This window comes from Nomascus leucogenys, chromosome X (assembly GCF_006542625.1).
Source record: "Nomascus leucogenys isolate Asia chromosome X, Asia_NLE_v1, whole genome shotgun sequence".
In the NCBI taxonomy this organism is placed as follows: Eukaryota; Metazoa; Chordata; class Mammalia; order Primates; family Hylobatidae; genus Nomascus; species Nomascus leucogenys.
The window spans coordinates 44,853,473-44,875,808 of record NC_044406.1 but is presented as its reverse complement, the minus strand read 5'-3'; the positions used below and the strand labels follow the sequence as shown (position 1 = coordinate 44,875,808).

The 22,336-nt window shown below is 41.8% G+C and overlaps 1 protein-coding gene across 2 annotated transcripts in view; it reads left to right on the top strand.

Moving 5' to 3' along the window:
* The window catches only part of CHST7 (carbohydrate sulfotransferase 7), a 194,258-nt gene that overhangs the window by 4,640 nt on the left and 167,282 nt on the right, over window positions 1-22,336 (top strand). The window contains exon 2 of one of the 2 annotated variants that reach the window (XM_003271033.4): window positions 18,861-19,492. The exons of the other annotated variant lie outside the window; for it this stretch is intronic. The gene's annotated coding sequence lies outside the window, so the exon portion shown is untranslated. Of the gene's footprint in view, window positions 1-18,860; window positions 19,493-22,336 lie in introns of those variants that run through there. 2 annotated transcript variants of the gene reach the window in all.

Here is a 22,336-nt window from a genome sequence, read left to right as displayed (position 1 = left end):
TACTCCTTCACCCAGGCTGGAGTGCAGTGTCATGGCTCACTGTAGCCTCAATTTCCCAGGGTTAAGCAATCCTCCCACCTCAGCCTCCCAAGTAGCTGGGACTACAGGTGCACACCACCACTCTATCTCATTAAAAAAAATTTTTTTTTTTGCAAAGAATGGGGATGGGCGGGGAGTGGGGGCTCTCACTGTGTTGCCCAGGTTAGTCTTGTACTCCTGAGCTCAAGCGATCTGCCTGCCTCGGCCTCTCAAAGTGCTGGGATTATGGATGTGAATCACTGCACCCAGCCTTAATAAATTGTAAAAGCTTTCCCAGAACCCCCTTTACCAGCCGACGTCCCTTTATGTCTCATTAGCTAAAACTGGGTTATACAGCCTGCCCTAGCCCAATCATTGGTGAAAGGGAATGGGAGGATTGCGATTGGCTTAGACCAGCAGTTCTCAGCCCTGGCTGAACATTACATTTACCTGAGGAGCTTTTTTGTATATTTTTTTAATGCCAATGCCTGAGCTCCACCCCCAGAGATTCTGATTTAAGTAGTCTGGAGTGGAGCCCCGAGACCCAGGCACTGGGATGTTTGAAAAGCTCCCCAGATGATCCTACTGTATAGCCAAAGCTGAGAACCTCTGGCTCGGACCAGTCATGGTTCATCCCCTGGGCCAGATGGGACCAGAAGGCTGCCACCGGAACAAGATCAGGATGGGGAATAAAGGGCTGTTGATGAGCATTGAACTGCTTGCCACGGTAATTTATGTGAAAGAACTTGGAGCTATGAAGTGCCAAGCAGATGTAGAGTGTTATTATGGAAAGGGGAAAATGCCCTCAATTATACATGAGTCCATTTATCACCCTCTCACATGCCTTCAAATGCTTTGTTGTCTGTAGCTCATTGTCTAATAATCCATCATTGTATACTATCCACCACTGTTCTGGACAGACTGATGTGGTATCCTGTCCTTTTCAGCATGTCTCCCTTTAATGTCTGCCCTTGGTAGATCCCGAAGTTTCATCCTGCTAGGCATTTAAGGCACCTTGATCTTTGCTCTTGACATGACATATGCATCCTTTGAAAGAAATTAGGAAAGAAGGCAAACACCCTGTAATTTGAACCCTAACAATCAGGAAGCTTTCTTTCTAAGGAAATCATGTAAACAGGAAAAGAAATGATCAACTACCACCAAATCATTTTGAAAATCTTTCTATTTTAATCAGGAAACTGGGCCCCAAACTTTTTATATAGGCTTATGTATAAATATCACTGAGGCCGAGTGCAGTAGCTCACACCTGTAATCCCAGAACTTTGGGATGCTGAGGCAGGAAGATCACTTGAGGCCAGGAGTTCAAGACCAGCTTAGGCAACATAGTGAGACACCCCCACCCCATCTTTACAATTTTTTTTAAAGTAGCTGGGGGTAGTGGTGCACATCTGTAGTCCCAGCTACTTGAGAGGGTGAGGTAGGAGGATCGCTTGAGCCCAAGAAGTCGAGGCTGCAATGAGCTGTGATCGTGCCACTGCACTCTAGCCTGGATGACAGGGAGAGATCCTGTCTCAACAGATAAATAAATATCACTGAAAAGTGAAGCTGTTGCTTACACACAGACTGCTAAAGAATGGGCATTTTATTTATTTTTTTTTTTGAGATGGAGTCTTGCTCTGTTGCCAAGCTGGAGTGCAGTGGTGTGATCTCGGCTCACTGCAACCTCTGCCTCCCAGGTTCAAGCAATTCTCCTGCCTCAGCCTCCCGAGTAGCTGGGACTACAGGTGTGTGCCACCACGCCCAGCTAATTTTTTTGTATTTTTAGTAAAGATGGGGTTTCACCATGTTGGCCAGGATGGTCTCGATCTCTTGACCTCATGATCCACCCACCTCGGCCTCCCAAAGCGCTAATAGGTGTGAGCTACCGCGCCCGGCCCAGAATGGGCATTTTTGAAACATTGCTCCTATATAGAATTTCTCATTCAACAAAATTTCTTCAGACTCCTAATAGCATATCAACCTGGGTGCTAGGTTTGAGCCAGAGAGCTGGAAGTTAGGATGGTGTGTGTGTGTGCGCATGTGTGTGTGCACATGGATAGGTACCTGAGTAGCAGGGCTGCAATAAGGTGTGAACAATTTTTAAAAATACATCCATGTCCAAATCATTATTGCTCCTTGTGAGGTTAATGCTACCTTTGATCAAGGCATTCTCAGAGCTCCCATTTGGGCCTGCCTTCCCTGGCAGGACCCCTCAGCTGATGGATACGGTGTTAAGGAAAAGTCAAGACTTGTCAAGTCTGATGAGTGAACAGGGAAGGAGGCTGGTCCTACAAAGCAAGGGATGGACATAAAGTAGTAACAGTCATTCCTTGCTTTCTATATGAAGTCAGTTTTTGAATTACGGCATGGGAACCCAGGCATCAGGGCCTGCCTCTCCTGGTTACTACTTAATTGACCTTTGGCAAGTCCCTAAACCTTTTCAGCTTTAGTGTTCTTACCAATAAGAAGAGGAAGTCAAATTAAAAGGATTTCCGGGCTAGGCATGGTGGCCCATGCCTGTAATCTCAGCACTTTGGGAAGCTGAGGCGGGCGGATCACTTGAGGTCAGGAGTTCGAGATCAGCCTGACCAACATAGTGAAACCCCATCTCTACTAAAAATACAAAAATTATCCGGGCGTGGTGGTGGGCACCTGTAGTCCCAGCTACTCAGGAGGCTAAGGCAGAAGAATCACTTGAACCCTGGAGGCAAAGGTTGCAGTGAGCTGAGATTGCGCCATTGCACTCCAGCCTGGGCGATAGAGCCAGACTGTGTCTCCAAAATAATAATAATAATAATAATAATAATAATAATAAATAAATAAGGGCCGGGTGCAGTGGCTCATGCCTGTAATCTCAGCACTTTGGGAGGCCGAGGCAGGTGGATCACAAGGTCAGGAGTTCGAGACCAGCCTGACCAACATGGTGAAACCCTGTCTCTACTAAAAATACAAAAATTAGCCAGGCATGGTGGCGCATGCCTGTAATCCCAGCTACTCAGGAGGCTGAGGCACGAGAATTGCTTGAACCCAGGAGGCAGAGGTTGCAGTGAGCTGAGATCACGCCACTGCACTCTAGCCTGGGCGACAGAGCGAGACTCTGTCTCAGAAAAAAAAAAAATTGTAGAAATAACATAAGCATGTGGTAAAAATAGAAATTTTTTTTTGAGGCAGAGTTTTGCTCTTGCCAGGCTGGAGTGCAATGGCACGATCTCGGCTCACCGCAACCTACACCTCCTGGGTTCAAGCAATTCTCCTGCCTCAGCCCCCCCGAGTAGCTGGGATTACAGGCATGCACCACCACGCCCAGCTAATTTTGTATTTTTAGTAGAGACAGGGTTTCTCCATGTTGGTCAGGCTGGTCTCGAACTCCTGACCTCAGGTGATCTGCCTGCCTCAGCCTCCCAAAGTGCTAGGATTACAGGTGTGAGTCACTGTGCCCGGCCAAAAATAGAATTTAACGGGATAGAAGTTTATAAAATACCTGCCAGTCTCACTTCCTAGAAGCAGCCACAACATTTCTTGTAGTATATGTCTAGAAATGTTTTATGCAAATTCCAGCAGAAAAATATAGCCTTTTAATACACAAATGGGATTGAACTCTATTTATTGTTCTGCACTTTTTTCACTTATTGCTTTGAAAATCTTCCCGTTTCATCTTCTTTTTAATAACTATATTGTATTTCATGGTAGGAATGTATTATAACATATTTAACTAGCTCCTAGTTCCATACTGTAGGGCATTTGGTTGTTATAGTTTTGTGCTCTATTTCATTGCATTTCTAGTAGGGTCCTTGTATTTGCATACATGTGAGTATATCTGTCAGAAAAATTCCTATAGCAGAGTGACCTTATATAGCAAAAGGTATATGCTTTGTACATTTTGAGAGGTAATGTTCTTCAAAGTCGGCCAACATTCACTACCACCAGCAATTTCTTGGAGCGTCTGTTTCCCAGACTTTCAATAACATAGATTTGATTTCATTTTTTCATCTTGGCCAGTTTGATGAATAGAGAATTCTTGCTGTTGGCATCCTGGCTCTCTCTGACCCTACAGTTCATCTCTGATGATGAATGATGGCCTCATACTTTGGGTTGTAGTCACTAGAATGCCAAAATGAAATCAACTTCTTAGCCCTTCTACAGTCCACATATATTTGGAGAGTGTTATTTTTGTGATTATTTTGAAGAAATTGATACATTTTGATATAAAAATTATCCCTTTAGGAAACCACACTTCGACAGGACATCAGGTTTTAGCAAGGTTCTTGTTCAGGTGGCCTTCTTCTGGTACTGTTGCAGGGGATTGTACTTATTGACTCGAGCATCAACAATTTGCGGACCCTATCACTGGGGAAATTAGGCTGATTTTAAATAAGGTTTAACCATTCATACATTTTCTCTATGTTCCTGAGAGCCCTCTTTGTGGTCTCAGCAGGGGAAGGGCAGAAGTGCCCATTTGCAGTTTTTGAGGCAGCATTCAAACGGTTTTCTAAGAGGTTTTTTTTTTTTTTTTTGTCTTGGCAGAGATTTTCTTCCCATGAATACGAATGTAATATAAATAGTTGGGAGTGATGCTTTTGAAAAACATTTACAAACAGCTGGTTTAACATTCTTCAGTATGCTTTGTCTCAGCCTGCCCTCAGCATGAGCAGGCCAGAAAATAAGGAAACGAAAAAAACTAAACTGGCCTCACTTTTTTGTGTCTGACGTTCCAGTTGAACAAGGTGACTAATAAATGAACCCCTCTCTTTGTGAGGTCTCCTGGCTCCTCAGCCTCATGCTTCATAGTGGAAATAAAAGGAACTTGCTCTATTGAAAGGGACATTTCTGCTGAGGTGCAGTATAAAATAAGAATAGTAGAGATTAAGAAACAGCTCTGGCTCAAATTCAAGTACACAGGCAAGTGGGAACTGTTTGGGAATTGAATAGGAAGCAGTTTTAATTGGAGAAAATAGAAAATTGCGGAGCTCAGTGATGTGTCTATAATTGCAGTCCTTCAGCTTTGCTCCCCAGCCCCCTTGGCACCCTGGCACCAAGCCAGTGGCCAGGTCTGACATTTTCTGCAGCTGACCCTGTTCATAATTAAGACCACCCTGCTGGATGCTGAGAATAAATTAGAGCATCAGCTGATGATAAATATTTTTAAAAATTTGTTATGGATACATATTTGTACATGTTTATGGAGTACATGGGATTTTTTTGTTACATGCGATTTTTTTGTTACATGCACAGTGTGTAATGATCAAGTCAGGGTATTGGGGTGCCCATCACCTCGAGTGTTTATAATTTTTATGTGTTGGGAAGATTTCAAGTCCTCTCTCCTGGCTATTTTGAAATATACCAGACATTGTTGTTAACTGTACTCACCCTACTCTGCTATTGAACTTAGAACTTACTTCTTCTGTCTAACTGTGTGTTCATACCCATTTAACCAATCTGTCTCCACGACAACCCCCACACCCTTTGCAGCTTCTGGTGACCACCATTCTATTCTCTACCTCCATGGGATCAACTTTTTTAGCTCACATCTGAGTGAGAACATGCAATATTTGTCTTTCTGTGCCTGGCTTATTTCAGTTGACGTAATGACTTCCAGTTCTTCTGATGGTGAATATTTTTAAATTCGGAGATTAAGAGGCTGTGAAAGAGGGCCACCACATTTGATTTCAATGATGACTATATTCTGTGCCAGCAGATTCCCCTCCCATGAAATGGATGGGAGCAGGAAGAACTTTGCTGTAGAGTCACATTCTGAAAATAGCCACTGAGGTAGACACGTTTTGCTTACGGAATCGAAGCCCTTTCTAGAATGTTAAAAGGTGCCTTGGCCGGGTGTGGTGGCTCACACCTGTAATCCCAGCACTTTGGGAAGCCAAGGCAGGCAGATCACCTGAGGTCGGGAGTTCAAGACCAGCCTGACCAACATGGAGAAACCCCACCTCTACTAAAAATATAAAATTAGCCAGGTGTGGTGGCACATGCCTATAATCCCAGCTACTCGGGAGGCTGAGGCAGGAGAATCACTTAAACCCAGGAGGCAGAGATTGTGGTGAGCCGAGATCACACCATTGCACTCTAGTCTGGGCAACAAGAGTGAAACTGTCTCAAAAAAAAAAAAAAAGAAAAGGGCCCTGAAGATGCAGGGTACTCTCTGGGCCAGTAGGCCAGTAAGAAGCCTGAAGTCTGGCCTGAAATCCAAATGCCTAGAGGGAGTGCTTGTTTGATTTTAATATCACTGGGTCATGGTATCCAGCAGGTTGGAGACCAGGAAGCCAACCTAACTGAAGGGCTGAAGTGTGTAATTCTGCCCTGAAATAGAACATCACAGAAAGCTTTGTAAGGCATGAGGAGTGCAGCCATGATCAAGACTGTGAGTTCTTCAGTAAAGATGATGAAGTGAGGAAAGTTATGAGCAGCTTTAGGAGGAAACTCAGAGGCTAATTGAAGAAGTCATTACATCCAGACAGATAAGGTAGACATTAGGAAAAATTGTACCAGAGCTTTGAGGTCACTTTTCCCATGACTGAGACCATATTTTCTCAAAAAGGACTCTTTACTGCCTCAGAGAAATTATAGGAACAGTAAGCCAAAAATGCTAAAATCAACATAATATTTTAAAAATAGGACCAACTGGCGACCAGCCAAGAACTGGCATGTTAAATACACAGATTTTAGAAGTAAGAGAAGTAGATCTGTCTCTTGCTATAATAAAGAATATCACTAACATGGATATAATAAAGGAAAAAAACACATTTTTCAGGCTCTGCAAACAACAACAAAAAAGTTCCTCTTTGTTGTCTTTCTGCACCCTCCCACTTTCTCTTTTTTTTCTTTTCCGTTCTTTTTTTTTTTTTTTTTTTTTTTTTTTGAGAGTCTTACTCTGTTGCCCAGGCTGGAGTGCAGTGGCGTGATCTGGGCTCACTGCAACCTCCACCTCCCGGGTTTAAGCAATTCTTGTGCCTCAGCCTCCAGAGTAGCTGGGACTACAGGCATGCGCCACCACGCCCGGCTAATATTTGTATTTTTAGTAGAGAAGTGGTTTCACCACGTTGGCCAGGCTGGTCTCGAATTACTGACCTCAGGTGATCCACCCACCTTGGCTTCCCAAAGTGCTGGGATTACAGGGGTGACCCACCACACCTGGCCCACCCTCCCATTTTCTAGCTGCTAGGAATTACAGAGGGCAATTTTGCAAAAAGGAGATGATTGGCCAAAAACGTACACATCCCTTGCAAAGAATAACAAAATTCCTAACATTATTGAATGCCTTTTAAAATAATTTTACTTCATATTTATTTATGTATGTATTTATTTATTTTTGAGATGGAGTCTTGCCCTGTTGCCCAGGCTGGAGTGCAGTGACGCGTATTGGCTCAACGCAACCTGTGCCTCCTGAGTTCAAGCGATTCTCGTGCTTCAGCCTCCAGAGTGTCTGGGACTACAGGCACCTGCCACCACGCCTGGCTAATTTTTTTGTATTTTCAGTAGAGACAGGGTTTCCCCATGTTGGCCAGGCTGGTCTCGACCTCCTGACAAGTGATCCGCCTGCCTCGGCCTCCCAAAGTGCTAGGATGAGCACCCCAAAGAGGGGTGAGTCAGCACACCCAGCCATTTTTATTTTTCAACAGTCAAAGGGGAAGAGAAATCATCTGAGCTCAGGAAAAATCCATGTCTTGATCCTTGGTGCGGCAATCTCCAGCAATCCTGTAGACTGGCCTCCACGATCCAATGTCCTATGCCAACACGAACCTGCTCTAGGCCATGGAGCCACTTTACTCCCACAAGACCACGGACAAGAAAGGCTAGGAAAGGGTGGAACAAACATACTGCCTCACTCTGCAGGGAGAGATACCTGCAGTGATTGGCTAGAGTTTGGCTGGTCCATAGATTCTGTATACTGACTAGCCATTCTAACCTGGGAATCTTAAAACTGATCAAGGGCAGAGAACGAGCCTTCCTGGGCAGTCCCAGTGTGGGGGTAGGGAAACTTCAGTTGCTCATTTGACTGATAACCCCTATGGGGATCAATGGCAGCCTGAATTGCAGATCTAAGCTCCAGGTCACTTTCCAGCTCTGTGCTCTCCCAAATCCCTTCCACTCTCACTTAGTGGATCGCAAACATCTGCAGGTGGCTTGTCCAAATATATATTATAAAATACTGAGTCAGTTCCTTTATTGGAGTTGGGAGCAACTTTACTCACAAAAGCAATTAGGTATGCCAACTAAATTTATATCTTGGAGCAGCTCAATGAAAGGAAAAAACAAAAGTCAACTAGGCAAACTCAGCCGTTTCCAAGTTGTTTTTTTTTTTTTTTTTTTTTTTTTTTTTTTTTTTTTTTTGAGATGGAGTTTCACTCTTGTTGCCCAGGCTGGAGTGCAATGGCACGATCTTGGTTCACCACAACCTCCACCTCCCAGGTTCAAGCGATCCTGTCTCAGCCTCCCGAGTAGCTGGGATTATAGGCATGCACCACCACACCCAGCTAATTTTGTATTTTTAATAGAGATGGGGTTTCTCCATGTTGGTCAGGCTGGTCTCGAACTCCCGACCTCAGCTGATCCACCCGCCTCGGCCTCCCAAAGTGCTGGGATTACAGGCGTGAGCCACCGTGCCTGGCTCCAGGTTTTATTAATACTGGTGTGGTGTGCATCCATTTGTTCTCAAGTGAGCTCAAAAGTTTGGGAAATTTTTAGCTGGGGTGGGTATCATAAAACTGGAGAGATGTTATTATCTTATTCTATTCTAGAATAAGAGGAAAAATAATGCCCATTTAATTTTTGTACTGGCTGACTCTGGGCTTGAATGACTCACATGGATTGAGATTTTACATTGAATCCTCCCACGGTGGGAGGTGACGGCGGGAGTGTGTGTCTCTTCAGCTCTCCACTGGGGCCATCCAAGTCCAGGCAAGTTTCTCCCCTCACTTCCCAGTCCAGAGTTTTGTCTTTTTGTTTTTGTTTTGTTTTGACTCAGCCTCTGTTTCTTTTTAAACCTGAGTGGAGAGTTGTTTCAAGTTGAATACGACTGAAACTGTTATTGACTAGTGCAAGTATAAATAACTAGCACCCCGTGCCACTGCCGTATGATTTTTCAGATTAAATGTCTGGAAATTATGAATAACATTTAATGCTGTTTAAAGTACGTTTCCAGGCTAGCTGGGGGTGCAGTTATATTAGCAAACTAAATGTTTCCTATTACATTTTGCTTTGGAGTCACAATGAGGGAATGTACTTTGAGATTTCTGCTATTTCAAATATTATTTTAACATTATCCCTAAGCAGCTCCCTTAAAAAACAACTTAATGGTGCTATTGTTGTAAACATTGTCACTCGTTTCCGTTTTCCTTGGCACTGTAGTTGCTAATTTGAAGTGAAAACAGGAAGGTTAACAAAGCTTAACCTGGGTTAACAGATAAGCTTAGATATTAACATCATCCACAAAGTGTGTTTTCAGTTTAGGATGCTGGGAGAAGACCCCATAAGAACACAGCCGTTGCAAAGGACCCTCAAGCCCTTCCTCAGCCCATTTGTTCTGGAGGTGGTCCAGGAGGAAGGCTGTTACAATAGGCTGGAAAGTCATCCAGCCGGTGATAACAGGACCTGCTGAATACCCGGAAATCTCAGCTCTCTCAAGTGCTAAGCGCCAGCACCAACTTTTAGCATCTGTGAAGTAGTTTTGGTGGTCAATCCAGGGTGCCTCACCTGGCACAAGTGTGTGGGCAGGGACAGGATAACTCAGAGTCCAGTCACAGGCACGTACGTTCTGGAGGCAAGACCAAGAAAAACTTGAAGAAGAGCAGGCCCAAATTGACAAACGCAATTCAAGGAGTAGAAATGAGGTCCCCGTGCAAGTTCCCAGATTCATTTGGGAGGCCCTAGGCTCATTACCTGACTTGAAATGAGGGGCACAGGAAGCCCACTGAGAGAGGCAGAGCCGGTTGCAAATTCATTGGCTTGAATCTTCTGTTCTCTAACTTTAAAGCCAGCAGGAAGTTGATTCATCCCCCTCCCCCATCCCGGCTTCAAAGATTGAAGAAAGTATGATTAAAATGCTAAAAGCGTGTCTTCCTGAGTTATTCTGCTGTAGCCCCAGGAGCCTCAGCTGAGCCAACTGCTTGCAATCCAGGCTCCATAGACCCAGAATGAACCCAGAATGAAGTTTCCCTTTGATGGCAATGAGGCTATTAGTAGGTCAACCAGCTGCATTTAGGGCCTGGCTGGTCATTTAAACACTCAAAGGAACTGTAGCAAAGGAGATAAAATTACACCCAGCTCATTGGAGTATGACTTTCAATCTTTAAATAAATAACCCATGCTTTTTTTTTTTAAGTGAAAGCCAATTCTTGAATTATTTGAATATTGAGGAATGACCTCACATTTCAATGTCACATATTTTTTTAAAAAAAAAACCTTTTATGCGTGCTTTTCAAAACAATGGTGTATAAAAACCTTTATAATTCTTGAGATTAATTGCATGAAGACAGTTTTTTATTATGAATTTTCTATTATTCCAGGATAGGTCTTTAAATAGTACTGATTTAGGAATAAACAGAAGGGTCTATGATCGTTTCAGGTGATACAGAGAGTAGCAAACATTTTCATTCTCCCCAGATTCTGGGCAAGTGGAAACAGTTGTAACCAAGAAGTTTAGCAGCTTAAAATTTTAATTTTTCTTTGTCAGACATCTAGCAGCTGAAAAAAAGGACAAAACTAGCTACTTGGTAACTGCAGCTGGCTGGTAAACTGAGGGTTTGAGTTCTAAATATGCACCCAAATATGAATATTTCATTGCTCCATATGAACAGGGCCCCATAATATTAAGAAGAGTTGGGATCTGGATTAAGAGTGAATTGAATTCTTAATCCTTGTGCTCACACCTGTAATTCCCAGCACTTTGGGAGGCCAGGGTGGGAAGATCACCTGAGGTCAAGAGTTTGAGACCAGCCTGACCAACATAGTGAAACCCCGTCTCTGCTAAAAATACAAAAATTAGCCAGGTGTGGTGGCAAGCACCTGTAATCCCAGCTACTCGGGTGGCTGAGGCCAGAGAATTGCTTGAACCCAGGAGGTAGAGGCTGCAGTGAGCCGAGATCGCACCCCTGCACTCCAGCCTGGGCGACAAAGAGAGACTCTGTCTCAAAAAAAAAAAAAAGAGTGAATTAAATTCTTAATCCTCTATTTAAGATACTGGGGACTTAAGAGTTTGAGGAAACATCACACTAAGAATTCATAGACACGTTTATGTTTTAAACACAACCAAAAATATTGAGAAATGGTAGGAAATTAGCTGATAGTTTACTTAGGGTGTACTTGGGAGCTACATGTCTCATGAAGGTGTAAGTCAGAACCGGAAGATATATAAGCATCCCTGACATAGTTCAGGGACATTCAGGAACTAGAGGCCAACACGGGGGAATAGGAACCCATTGCAGAAAGAAAGGGCCTTGTGAGGTTGCCCCACCTGAATTAGCGGTACTTCATTTAAGTTCTTCAAATACCCCAGCAGCAGCAATAGTTCTTTCAGAGCACACATCTCTCCTTTCCTCACCTTGTACTGCCAGCGATTCAATAAAAAATATGAACCTGCATGAAAAGTTTGAGTAGATACAAAGATTTTTTAATAAAAGGATATAAAAGAGTGCTTATGGGTACAGATGTTGGGCTGGTAGTACTCTCCATAAAAGTTTGTTGAGAAATGGGATCTGACCTGGCAACATTTAGCACTTGGTTAGTCATTGACAAAACCATCCTGAGTTAATGCCAAGTTTGTTTCCGGTCTTTAAAGCAACCCAAGTGAAGAGCTCAACACGTTGCACAAAGAAACAATGACAAATTTTTTTTTTTTTTACTTTTTATTTTGAAATAATTATATAGGCTGAGTGTGGTGGCTGATGCCTTTAATCCCAGCACTTAGGGAAGCCAAGGTGGGAGGATTACTTGAACCCAGGAATTCAAGACCAGCCTAGGCAACATAAGGGCATCCCGTCTCTACAAAAAGTAAAAAATTAGCTGGGTGCGCCTGTAGTCTTAGCTACTCAGGAGGCTGAGGTGGGAGGATTACTTCAGCCCAGAAATTTGAGGTTGCAGTGAGCTATGATCATGCCACTGCAGAAATAATATACTCACAGGAAGTTGCAAAAACAGTACAAGAGGTCCAGTGTACCCTTCACACAGCTTCCCCCAAAGGAACACCTTATATGTGGATCAATATCAACACCAGGAAATTGACACTGGTGAGATCTAACAGACCTTATTCAATTTTCAGCAGTTTTTACGTGTACTCATTTTGTGTGTGTGTGTATAGATCTGTGTAATTTTATTATATATAGATTTGTGTAAACACCACTACGATCAAGACACAAAGCTAGTCCATCAACACAAAAAAACTCTTGTGCTACCCTCATTATCATTACATACCCTATCCTATCCCACCCCTTTCACTGGCAAACACTAATCTGTTCTCCATCTCTATAATTGTGTTATTTCAATAATGTTATATAAATGGAATTATATAATATGTAACCTTTTGAGATTGGCATTTTTCACTCAGTTGTAATCCTCTGGAGATTCATCCAGGTTGTCTTGTTTAATAATAGTTTGTTCTTTTTCATTGCTGAGTAATATTTCATGGTATGGTTGTACCAGTTTGTTTAACCATTCACTCACTGAAGGACATTTGGATTGTTTTCAGTTTTTGGCTATTACAAATAAAGCTACTATGAATATTTGTGTATGGGTTTTTGTGTGGACATAAGTTTTCATTTCTTTAGGATGAATGTCCAGAAATGCAATTGCTGGATCGTGTGGAAATGTCTGTTTAGTTTTATAAGAAACTACCAAACCGTTGCCGAGAGCAGCTGTACCCTTCTACATTCCCACCAACAGTGTCTGAAAGATCAAATTTTTCTACATCTTCACAGTATTTGGTATTGTCACTATATTTCATTTTATTTTTATTTGATTTTTTTCAGATGGAGTCTCACTCTGTCACCCAGGTTAGAGTGGAGTGGTGCGATCTCGGCTCACTGCAACCTCCACCTCCTGGGTTCAAGCAATTCTCCTGCCTCAGCCTCCCCAGTAGCTGGGATTACAGGGGTGCGCCACCACACCCAGCTAGTTTTTGTATTTTTAGTAGAAATAGGGTTTCACCATGTTGGCCAGGCTGGTCTGGAACTCCTGACCTCAAGCGATCTGCCCGCCTCAGCCTCCCAAAGTGCTGAGATTACAGGCGTGAGCCACCGCGCCTGGCCGAGATTTCTTTTTTTAAAAAAATATATCTTTTTTATTTTATTTTACTTTAAGTTCGGGGATACATGTGCTGAACATGCAGGTTTATTACATAGGTATACATGTGCCATGATGGTTTGCTGCACTTATCAACCCGTCATCTAGGTTTTAAACCCCGCATGCATTAGATATTTGTCCTAATGCTCTCCCTCCAATTGCCCCCCACCCCCCGACAGGCCCCAGTGTGTGATGTTCCCCTCCCTGTGTCCATCTGTTCTCCTGCCTCAGCCTCCCAAGTAGCTGGGACTACAAGTGCTTGTCACCACACCCGGCTAATTTTTGTATTTTTTGTAGAGACAGGGTTTTGCCATGTTGGCCAGGCTGGTCTCGAACTCCTGGCCTCAAGTGATCCACCCGCCTTGGCCTTCCAAAGTGCTGGGATTACAGGCATGAGCCACTGTACCTGGCTGATAGAGGTTTTTTGATCTTTTCAAAGTACCAGCTTTTTGTTTCATTGTATTTTGATTGTTTTTGTTTTCAGTTTTACTGATTTCTCCTTTTATCTTAATTATTTCCTTACTTCTGCTTGTTTCGGGTTTTTTTAATCATCTAGTTTCTTGAGGTAAGTACATAGATTATTGATTCGAGATCTTTCTTCTTTTCTCATGTATGTGTCTAGTGTTATACGTTTTACTCTTAGCTTCACAAATTTTGATGTTGCATTTTCATTCAATATAGTTTTATTTTCAATGAATTGTATTTAAGTATGTTCTTTAATTTTAAAATTTCTGGATAATTTCCTGCTATCTTTCTGTTACTGACTTCTAGTTTGATTACACTATGGTTATTTAATTTATTATTATTATTTCAATTTTTAAACATTTGTTCAGATTTGTTTTGTGGACCAGGATAGGTTCATGTTGTGAATGTTCCATGTATACCTAAAAATAATGTGTATTCTGTTAATAGGTGGAATGTTCTATAAATGTCAGTTCAGTTCTGTTGGTTGATGGTACTGTTCAGTCCTTCTGTATCCTTACTGACTCTCTGTCTAGTGAGTTCATCATTTGTTGAAAGAATGGTGTTGAAGTTTTCAACTATAAATATAGACTCGTCCATTTCTTCTTTCTTTCAGTTTTTGCTTCAGGAAATTTGAAGCTGTGCTATTTGCTCTGTACATATTTAGGATTGCTATATCTTGTTTTTGGATTGACTCTTTAAACCTTATGTAACATTCTTCTTTGTCCCTGGTAATTTTCTTTGCTCTGAAGTCTATTTTATCTAACATTAATATAGCTACTCTTCCTTTCTTTTGATTAATGTTTGTATGGTGTATCCTTTTCAGCCTTTTACTTTCAACCCACCTCATTATATTATAAATTAATGGTAATGTTTTTAAATCCATTTTGCCAATCTCTTTTAGTTTATATATTTAAACCATTTGTACTTAATCTAATTATTGATATTTTAGGACTTCAATTTGATTTCTGTTTGTTCCCTCTGTTTTTATTCCTTTGTTTTCCTTTTCCTATCTTCCTTTGAGTTACTTGAACATTTTTTAGAATTTCATTTTATCTGTAGTGTTTTTGAGTGTATCTCTTTGTATGTTTATTTTAGTGGTTTCCTTGAATTATACCTATGTAACTTATCACAGCCTACTGCTGTCAACATCTTACTACCTCCAGTGAAATGTAGAAAACTAATCTCCATTTAGGTTCCTTTATCCTGCCCCTTAAATAGTCTCTTAAAAATTTTCTCTACATATATTGAGAACCACATCATACAATGTAACTTTGCCTCAATCATCAAAAATAATTTTAAAAACTCAAGAGAATAGTTTATTAAATTTACTCATATTTTACCTTTCCGTTGTTTTTTCTTCATTTGTGATATTTCAAGCCTGCTTTTATCATGTCCTTTCTCTGGGGAAGAACTTTAGCAATTCTTTTATAAAAGTTTGTTGGCGAAAATTATCTTAGTTTTCTTTCATGTGAAAATGTCTTTATTTCACCTTCATTCCTGAAGGATATTATCATGGGATATAGAAATCTGGATCGAGGCTGGGCACTGTGGCTCACGCCTGTGATCCCAGCACTTTGGGAGGCCAAGGCCGGTGGATCACTTGAGGTCAGGAGTTCACGACCAGCCTGGCCAATGTGGCGAAACCCCATCTCTACTAAAAATACAAAAATTAGCTGGGTGTGGTGACGGGCACCTGTAATCCAGCTACTTGGGAGACCAAGGAATGAGAATCATTTGAACCCAGGAGGCGGAGGTTGCAGTGAGCCAAGATCACGCCACTGCACTCCAGCCTGGGCGACAGTGAGACTTTGTCCAAAAAAAAAGAAAAATCTGGATTGGCAGATATTTTCTTTCAGCACTTGAAAACTGTCGTGTCACTTCCTTCTGACCCCCATGCTTTCAGATACAAAATCCATTGGCATTCATATTGTTGTTCCCATAATTAATGTGTCATTTCTCTCTAGTTGCCTTCAGGATTTTTTTCTTTGTCTTTACTTTTCTGAAGTTTGAGTATGCCATGGCTTGGTGTAGATTTCTTTGAGCTTTTCTTCTTTGGGGTTTGCTCAAGTTCTTGAATCTGTAAATTTATGTCTTCTGCAAATTTGGGAAATTTTCAGCCATATTCCAAGTACTTTTTCAGTCTCTTTTTCTGGAACTTTGATGACATGCATGATAGATCATTTATTATGGTTCCACAGGCCCCTGAGGCTCTGTTTATCTTTTTTTTAACTCTATTTTCTGTTGTTCAGATTGGATAATTTCTATTGTTCTATTTTTAGATTCACTAAGTCCTTACTCTATCATCTCTATTCTGCTATTGAGCCCATCCAGTGAGTTTTTCAAATTTTTGTTATTGTATTTTACAGTTCTAAAATTTCTATTTGGTTGCTTTTTAAAAAATTGTATTTCTTTGCTGAGAATTTCAATTTTTTCATTTGCTTCAAGTGTGTTTGTAATGGCTAATTGAGGATGTTTATGATTGCCACTTAAAATCTGTTTCAGATAATTTCAATATCTGTGTCATCTCAGTGTTGGTATGTATCAGTTGTCTTTTCTCATTCAAGCTGAAATTTCCCTGGTTCTTGGTTTGACAAGTGCTCTTTTTATTGTCCTGGACACTGGAAGAATTATCTTATGAATCTCCGAATCATATTTAAATCTTCTATTTTAGCAGGCCTCCACTGACACCACACTGGTGGAGAAAGGGGCACATCACCTGGTTACTGCCAGGTCAAGTTGGCAGTCCAGAGATCCTGGCTTCCCACTAGGGCTTTGCTCACAGGAGAGGGGATTTTTTTTTTTAATTGTGGTGCTTGGTTTCTATCTTTTTAGAGTGAACCTTTCCTGTCCTTTGGCTAGAGGTAACAGGCTTTTTTCAGGGCTTTTTTGTGTGTGTCTGTCACAGTTGGCATTTCTGGCTTGCTGGCTTCTTTAGCACACAACATTCAGGATACAGAGGCGGCAAAAAGAAAACTCAGGGTCACGGTATTCCTCAGTTGCCAAGGTTCCTAGTCAGTCGGCCTTCTTCTCTCCACTCTTCAGACTCTTATCTTTGTTTTATACATAATATTTGGAGTTTTTAGTTATACTTTGTGGGAGGAATAAGGAGAAGTGCATCTATTCCATCTTGTCAACTAGAAGTCAGCCCATCTGGCTGGGCGCGGTGGCTCACATCTGTAATCCTAGCACTTTGGGAGGCTGAGGCGGGCGGATCACCTGGGGTCAGGAGTTCGATACCAGCCTGGCCAACATGGTGAAACCCTGTCTCTACTAAAAATACAAAAATTAGCTGAGCGTGGTGGTGCATGCCTGTAATCCCAGCTACTCGGGAGGCTGAGGCACAAGAATCGCTTGAACCCAGGAGGCGGAGATTGCAGTGAGCCGAGATCATTGCACTGCACTCCAGCCTGGGTGACAGAGCTAGACTCTGTCAAAAAAAAAAAAAAAAAAAAAAAAAAAAAAAAAAAAAAAAAAAAAAGTCGGCCCATCTGGAAATTGGTTTTTATTAAAGACTGAAATTTGACATGGTGGCTCTTTATGTAAGTAACCTGTTGTGGAGGCTAAAGTAACTCCATCTTGGATGCTAATCCACCATGTTGACTTGTGATTAACCCTGGTTCCAGGAATGCCTCTGAGATTTCCAGTTCATCTATTGTTCCTTGTGTAAGAGCACATCCTTACCATAAATCCTGCCCTTAGATCAAACTCCTACTCATTCCCTCTGAAACACGTGTACCTTTTCCTGTGGTTTATAATCCCTGGGTCTGGGGGTGGGGGGTAATGGTGTGGAGATCTACCTGCCTTGCAGCTGCTCAAGACCATACTTCTGTCCATAAGTTCCCCGATAAAATCACCCTGTGATGACAAGCTGGACTTACCTGCCTCCTTCTTTGGTTTCTCAGCCCCTTCTGCATTTGGGGGTCACTTTGTATATATAGCCCTTTCATGAAACATGGGTACTAGCAAAATACTATAGATTTATATAAAGGGGCTGGGCACAGTGGCTCATGCCAGTAATCCCAGCACTTTGGGAGGCCAAGGCAGGCGAATCACTTGAGGTCAGGAGTTCGAGATCAGCCTTGCCAACATGGTGAAACCCCGTCTCTACTAAAAAATACAAAAAATTAGCCAGGTGTGGTGGTGCACACCTGTAGTCAGAGCTACTCAGGAGGCTGAGGCAGGAGAATTGCTGGAACTCAGGAGGTGGAGGTTGCAGTGAGCTTAGATCATGCCACTGTACTCCAGCCTGGGCAACAGAGTGAGGCTCTGTCTCAAAAAAAAAAAAAAAAAAAAAAAAGACATAGAAAGGGCTCAAAGCATTTCTGAAATTAGCTCTTCCTTAATGCTTAGTGTGAATCTTTATTGCACATTTTAAATCATCTTGAAACTGCCTTTCCCAAACTTTGCATCAGTAGTTCTATTAAGCTGATGGACAGTTTCACTCCATTAGAAAATGTCAAATTTGGTACACATCCAGGATCAGAGGAAGGATCACAGGAGAGCAAGAAACTGGTGACAGGACTAGTACAGACACACTAGAGTCAGCCCACTTTCCACTGCTCACAGAGTGACACAAGCAATGTGTTTAAATGAAAGAAGAAAAAAGTTCAGGTGCCACAAAGGTAGAAAGCTGGACTCACTGCCTATCTACAGCCTCAGTTTTATAGAATCGTCAGTTGCTGTTGGCATTTTGCACATATGAACTGGTACATGAGTGAAGAATGGATGGGTACATGGTTGGTGCCTAAAGGTACGGCTTCAATCCCAGTTCCTCCTACACGCTACCCAGAAGGTCCCAGAAAGCCCTGTTCTCCTCAGCAGGCGCTTAACAACAGCAGCTGCAGAAAGCGCAGTCATGCTAACAGAGGCGCCCCCAGAGTTTTCCCATCTTCACCCTCATGCAACACCTCTTGGGTCATTTTCTCCTGGTCTGTCTTCACAAACCAGAAATGATTGATACTGATTCGGTATGGGTTTGGAAGATTATAGGTTTCTGATTTAAAAGGCCTTATGTCGTCAGGGTCCAACAGACTATTCTTTCTGGGGATTTCTGTGTTCTGAAGTTCAGACGTCCTTTGTTCCTTCCCTTCTAGGTCAGTCACCATGAACCGGGGCACTCGGCATGCTGCCCCAGCACTGGAGAAGCAGTGCTGTGGAGGCAATCTGTCACACTGTCAGAGTCTGGGACTTGACTTGCTACCAACTGCTGTGCAATTCTGCTGAGCAGGAATAACATGAGCTGTTCAATAATGACGGACGCATTGGTTGAGATGAAGTTTCCAGTAAGGAAGTGACAGTGCAATGTGGATATTTATGGCCGTAAAATAGGAAGAGCTTTAGTTCCCAGGCTGAACCTGCCACTGCTGGAGCCATTTCAACAAGGCATCCTTACAACAAAGAAGAGATGTGATTTGGTACCATTTCACATCAGCAGGTGTCTGGACGAAAACATTAATGTGAATAAGGGCCAAGTGCAGTCCTGTCTATCTTGATTAAATTACTTAATATTAAATAATAGGTCTGGGCAGTATTGTTTTTAACCTGACTCATCCGGCTGTCCTTCAGATAGCTCCGTCTCCCTCTACCCAGAGCTGATTTTTAAAAAGTAATTTTTCTCCCTGGGCTGGGAGAACCCTAATGAACTGAAACACAGTTTCACTTTAAAATTTTCTATCTGGTGTTTTTGTAATTATACTATTAAATGACTCTGGAGTAATGTTAATGACAGGATTTGTTTTGTTTGGATGCAGTTCAATTGCATGGTTTGGGTAAAAGCTAGTCTACATACAAAGGAATATGAAGACTGTGGAAGAAGCCGTATATTGGGTTTAAGGATTTCAGCAATTATCCAGTAAGAACCTAAGCATTAAGCTGCAATGTCAAATCCACTTGCTTCAGTCTTACTAGTTGATGTCGCCAACAGTTGGTGATGCCCTTTTCAGGGTTCCACATTCAAAGCCTGTTAAAGATGGTTACAGGCAAGGGGGAGTCACAGGCAGAGGCTAAAGTATATCTTTTAACCCTAATGCACATTTTAGAAAGTCTCAAAAATCTGTTGCTGTGATTTTTACATCCTGTGTTTGTTGTTTTTTTTTTGTTTTTTTTTGAGACAGATTCTTGCTCTGTCACCCAGGCTGGAGTGCAATGGCACGATCTTGGCTCACTGCAACCTCCACTTCCTGGGTTCAAGTGATTCTCCTGCCTCAGCCTCCCGAGTAGCTGGGACTACAGGTGCATGCCACCATGCGTGGCTAATTTTTGTATTTTTAGTAGAGACGGGGTTTCACCGTGTGGGCCAGGCTGGTCCTGAACTCTTGACCTCAGGTGATCCACCCACCTCGGCCTCCCAAAGTGCTGGGATTACAGGTGTAAGCCACTGCGCCCAGCCCTATTTATTTATTTTAAAACTGAATTTCTTCAAGCATCTAAATCAGAGGCTGGCAGAAACTTCTTTTTCTGTTAAGGCCCAGATAGTAAATAGTTTAGTTTTTATGGGCCATATGATCTCTGCTGCAACTCCTCAGCTTTGTCATTGTAGCAGGAAAGCAGCCACAGACAGTAAGCAAATGAATGAGCCTAGTCATGCCAATAAAACTTTATTTACAAAAAAAGGCAGTGGGCTGGACTTGGTTCAGGGGCCAGCTGTAGTTTGCCAACCCCAGGCCTAAAGAAAGCTGGAGAGGAATAGCTTACGCCCAGTAAAGAACCTCTCAGTGAGGGAAACAGACTAAGAATAGTATCACACTACAGCCTTCTACCAACAGATGATACTTTAAAATACAAAACAAAATTAGCTCAGCCAGTTAGTTGTTTTATTTTGAGTTTTGTTTAAAAAAAAAAAGCTTTGAGAAAATGTGTTAAATATCAGTAAAGGGCAGGAACACACATGGCTAGCTTTACAATAGCAATCTAAACATACACAAAGGCAAACGTTGAGTAAAATGCTAGGGAAAGACAGCACTTCGGGGGCCTACTGCAGTTTTCCTTATTGCACATAAAGGTTGTGGATAACTCCAGGTCTTTAATTTTTCACAGTTATACTTTAATGTCATTTTATATAATGTTTATTTATATAACATACTATAATGTTAATTTTATAAAACCACCAGTTTGCTACTGTTGAATGGAAATAGAAGAAGACAAAATTCTCCCCAATTACACTATGTAAGCGCTCTATAAAAAGTTCCCTAGAAGGTCACATCATTCCATGTTAAATTCGTCCTATTCTATTTTAAAAATTGCTTTTCAGCTATTAAATGAATCTTGGTGGCCTTCTCATTTAACCATTTTCATGGACATAGTACAACTTTCCAAGTAAAAAGTACCAGATGTATTTTATGTGAAAAACAAAAGGACAACTTAGGAGGAGCTGGCCCTACTATGAAATCACACTTTGAACGATCAATTTCAGTGGTAAATTCCCAATCCATAGACTTAACACCCACACAACTGAAAATCATCCCTCTGCTTCTCCAAAGCCCACAATTGGAATAATCACAACACAAGTCAGCCCCTAAATGTCCATGCGGTTAAGTCATCCAGTAACACCTGAACTGTAGCCTTTTTTAAGTGCTTGAGACAGCAGATGTTGCGGTTTCCATGCTGTTTACAAGTCCTTTTCTGAGTTCCTCCAACATATACAGGCCCAGACAATTTTCCACTGGCCAAGAGTTGACTGTGACATTTGGTGATTCTGTTAAACCTTTTGAAAGGTGGTCATCAGAAGGAGAAGGTGACTTCTGCTGTGTGCTCTCATGTCTGCTTTGGACCTTTTCAAAGGGCAGCACAGCAGGCAGCCCTTCCTTCTCATCTTCTCCAAGGCTCAGGTAGCAGAAAACCAGTTGCCTGTGTGTTCCATATGGGCCATGACTATAGTATACCCTGCTTACAAAAATAAGACTAACATCAAAAACTTTGGTTTTGCTTTTTACAGTTTTTGCTAGCACTGGGTGACAAGATGTGTTTAATTTTTTAAAAATGTCTATGAAAATTGAAACTGGAAAAAATTGTTTATCTCTAGGTCTTGTTTTGAGAGGATTGTTGACGAGTCTACTTGCTTTTCCTAGTTAAGACACTAGCAATGGTTTCTACAGTATTTCTCTATATGTTGTTTTCAGGTTTTAGAAAGGGGGATGATCTTTTCAGGTATCAAAGTGGTAAAAGCAGTATTCAGATGGGTTGTTTCTAAACTACAACTCTTGGCCACTAGATTCCTTTGACTTACTGTATCAGAATGTAGCAGCCGACACTGGCAAGCCAGAGTGTCAAAGAACAACAGAAGAGATCAGAACTCAATGATACCAGTCTAATGTATATGAAAGACTTGTTCCTGAACTAATTAATCTATAGAATCAACATCAAAAGGCAGACAAGAAACTTGTCAAGTTCCCCACTTTTGAAGTGGAATAAGAAGTCATATACTTGTGAGATCAGCAGGCTGACTTTCTAGCAGCCCTCATTGCAGATAATCTTTCACAACAGATGGTAAAATCAGCTTTCTGATACACTCTTAGAACTCACAACAGGTGCACAGTAGGTTTCCAAGTGGGCGATTTTCACCTCTGTTGAG